The sequence below is a fragment of the Bison bison genome, unplaced genomic scaffold (assembly GCF_000754665.1).
Source record: "Bison bison bison isolate TAMUID 2011002044 unplaced genomic scaffold, Bison_UMD1.0 scf7180017864116, whole genome shotgun sequence".
In the NCBI taxonomy this organism is placed as follows: Eukaryota; Metazoa; Chordata; class Mammalia; order Artiodactyla; family Bovidae; genus Bison; species Bison bison.
Genome location: NW_011494688.1, coordinates 618,413 through 622,652, shown reverse-complemented (window position 1 = coordinate 622,652; position 4,240 = coordinate 618,413).

Below are 4,240 nucleotides of genomic sequence, written 5' to 3'. Positions count from 1 at the left end.
AAAAATTTTGTTTGTAATCTTTGTTGACTTCCTGTCTATTATATATGTTGTTATAACTTCTTAGAAAACTGATTTCCTTTACTTTACTTGTGAATTTCATATTGAACTCCAGTGAATAAAATTTTATAATTTAATATGTTGAGTGATTTTAATTTGATGACATTTCCAGTTATTCTAGAAGCTAATAAGACATTGCAATAAAAACAACATTGTCTGTTATTTAGAACTTTATGGTTTATAAAACATTCACATAAATTGAAATGGAATTTTTTTTCAAAAATCTATACTACTGTCATAAATTTCTTAATTTATGAATTTAAGAATTCATAAATTTAAGAATTTATGAATTTAAGAATTCATAAATTTAAGAATTTATGAATTTATGAATTTAAGAATCAAAAAATTCTTAATTTTTACCATGATTGATTGATATAGTTAATAGATTGACTACAATGTGTACAATTATGAGTGATTTTTTTTTTATTACGGATGCATGCCTATGTGAAATTTTATATGGTTCTATTTTTAAATTTTTACTTTGTTTTTAAAATTTATTTTATGAAGTGTAGTTGATTTACAGTGTTGAATTAATTTCTACTGTACAGCAAAATGTTTAAGTTGTACATATATAACATTCTTTTTCATATTCTGTTCCATTATGGATTATCACAGGATATTGAATATAGTTTTCTCTCCTATACAATAGGACCTTGTTGTTTATTATGTGATTCTATTTTTTAACACACCAAACTTAGCATAAGATAATCTCTCCATATGATATGCTAATAGTTTATTCTCATTTTCTTATATATACATTTCATCTGTGTGTAGGTAGATTGTTTTTCTTAATCCCCCACAGTTTTATGTTTCTACCAACAAACAAATCTTTAAGTTAGGAATAGAAATGTTTAAAAAGAGATTCTTTTAGGAAAACAGAACTTATAAGAAAGAAGAGAATACAGAATGCAACCTGCGTTGATTTTCTGTTTGGAACTAAATGCTCACAGTATGTCATTTGACATACGACTCCCAGTAATCCTAGGAGGCAAGGGTGTGTTGTCCATTTCACAGATGAGCACGCCGAATACTGGGAGAATTATGCTAGCTGGAGACCATCCCTAGGGAGTGGCAGACCCAGGCCTTGTGCCTTCACAATCCATCATATCATGCTGCCCCCAAAGGTAATAATAATGAAACAAGTGCAATTAAAATACAGTTCAACTTTTTTGACAGTAATGTTTTATTCAAGACCCTGTGGGTATATTTTAGTATTGTCCTGATTTATTTTCTTATTCCACATTTAAGAATCTTCTATCAAAAACAGATTAAGTTTACCCTTTCCTCATATCCAACTGAACAATGTGTTCTCTTCCTCTGTTTTTTTGACTCCCTCGTTTCCTGACAGTATTAAACTATAACTGTTGAATTCTGCTCTTTAAGTCTTTGAAAAATGGAGTTCTCTCTGTCCTTTAGACTTTTTAACTTTTTACATTGGACACACACGCTTCACAAAATCCTGATCTCTTCCGTGTGATGACCATCTTCTCAGCTTTGGTCCAGACATTAGTGCAAGGTTTCACAAGAGACCTAACGAAGTGTGAAAGGAAGCTGAGACCTTTGAGACTTCTTACTTCACTGACTCTTACTTAACCTTTGAGTGGAGTTGTATATTTAACCATAAGCCAAATAGAATCACACTATGAGAGCATTTGCTGTAACAGAATCTTTTTTCCAATGCTATATCATTGGACATCCTTTAGGATATAATGTGGATATGATATGTTTTTCCCCAAGCTCCTCTATTTGGGATTTGTTGGAGCCTTTTATCAGGTTATTGAGTGGAGAGTCGAGTCACTCCCAGGCCTGGGCAATTGCTTCTTGTCCCCGTGTATTTCTAGGCAATCAACGATATGGTTAGAAGCACTGATGCTGAAGGCACACTGCCTGGGTCCAGACCTTGGCTTTATCTCCTATGGTTTAATAACCCTAAGTCTCTGCTTCCTTACCTATTAAAAAAGTGCCTGTGTCATAGGTTTGTCCAGAGGATGGCATGAGATGACAGGTGCAAAGTGCTTAGTTGAATGCCTGGCATATGAAAAAGGCGCCGTCCACGGAGGACTGGGGTTCTCAGCATCCACAGGTGGTGCTGAGTTCCAGCGAGCCTCCATCACCCTGACTGGTCCACACCTTCCCCTTGCCCTTGGAATGACCTTAGGTTAACCAGTCCTGGAGGCCCAAGGATGTGATTCTGTCCCCCGGACCCCTTACACTGTTCTGTAGCCAGTATAACCTGGTTGACCCTATGTGGCTTTTATTTGGTTATTTTGGTCCCTGGCAATGACAACTGGGTATCATAATGTGACTCCAGACAACAAAGGATACTTGATGAATAGCCTTTTAAAAGCCTGATTAAGTGGCTGATTCTTCTTTAATTGTTTACTTTATATTGGACTATAGTTGATTCATAGTTTTGTGTTTTGGGTGTTTAGCAAAATGATTCAGTTATACATATACATATGTGTATTCTTTTTCAAATTCTTTTTCCCATTTAGGTTATGAAAGAATATTAAGCAGATTTCCCTGTGCTATACAGTAAGTCCTTGTTGGCTATCTATTTTTAAGGTAGTAGTGTATATATATTAATTCCAAACTCCCAATTTATCACTTCCCTCCAGTAACCATAAATTTGTTTTCTAAGTCTGTGAGTCTGTTTCTGTTTAGTAAATAATTTCATTTGTATAAGAAATCACAGACTTAATTATTATGGCTGTGTAGTTGGAAATAGGTCACTTAACCTTTCAAAAATATTCATTTGGTTTCTTTTTTGGCATGCATGGTGCTGGGTGGCCAGGTCAAAGCAGTGAATAAAACCTAGTTCCTGCTCTCATGGAGCTTGATAGGTTAGTGGTGGAAATTAGTGAATACCCAAATACTACAACTGCCATCGGAGGAGATAGTAGGATGGACACATCTGGGGTGTCATGAAGGGTGTGGGGAAAGATGTTCTGAGGACCTCCAGTAGCAACAAGTCCTGGGAGATTAGGAAACATACAGGATCCTAGTTTTGCCCCTCAATCCCCCAGACCTATTAAATTCAGAATCTGCATTGTAACCAGATCCCCAGAGATTACTAGGCATTTGAGAAATGCTGATGCAGAGGGAAGTTCATGGACTACGTGTTCCTACTGTCTGGCTACTGAACAGTTCTGTGACCTCAGATTACACCGCTTCTCTGGGTCTCCTGCGCTTCCTGTGTCAAAACAGAACGAAGAAAAGATCAAAAGTGGCATTAATATCATTGGCTTTGCATATCACATAGAAACTCCATAGTTATTAAATGAACTGGACTGCTATTTGCAGGAAGACATATAACAGAAAGGAGTTCTAGAAATCTAAGATGTTGTTTAAACATCAAGAAGACAGGAGTAGCTCTGTGAAGTAAGGGACCTGTGACTACCTTCAGTAGGATTGGGAAAAGATTGTTTTCCTAAGTGGCGACAATATCCACCCAATATCCATGGCATATTTGTATGTATGCAGTCTGGGTTAGGTAAACAGATAACTGAGTGACAAGCACTGTACAACTGATGAAACATTAGTGATTAAATATTCACTTGAATGAAATGACTTGCAAGAAAACTAAGCCAGAAAGCCTGAGTTTTATGATGGTTATAAATGGATACTTATAAGCTATAATGAGTTATAATGGACAGAAGAACTGTACAAAATGATCTTCATAACCCAGATAATCACGATGATGTGATCACTGACCTAGAGCCAGACATGCTGGTATGTGAAGTCAAGTGGGCCTTAGAAAGCATCACTACAAACAAAGCTAGTGGAGGTGAAAGAATTCCAGTTGAGCTATTCCAAATCCTGAAAGATGATGCTGTGAAAGTGCTGCCACTCAATATGCCAGCAAATTTAGAAAACTCAGCAGTGGCCACAGGACTGGAAAAGGTCAGTTTTCATTCCAATCCCAAAGAAAGGCAATGCCAAAGATTGCTCAAACTACTGCACAATTGCGCTCATCTCACACGCTAGTAAAGTAATGCTCAAAATTCTCCAAGCCAGGCTTCAGCAATATGTGAACCGTGAACTTCCAGATGTTCAAGCTGGTTTTAGAAAAGGCAGAGGAACCAGAGATCAAATTGCCAACATCTGCTGGATCATGGAAAAAGCAAGAGAGTTCCAGAAAAACATCTACTTCTGCTTTATTGACTATGCCAAAGCCTTTGAC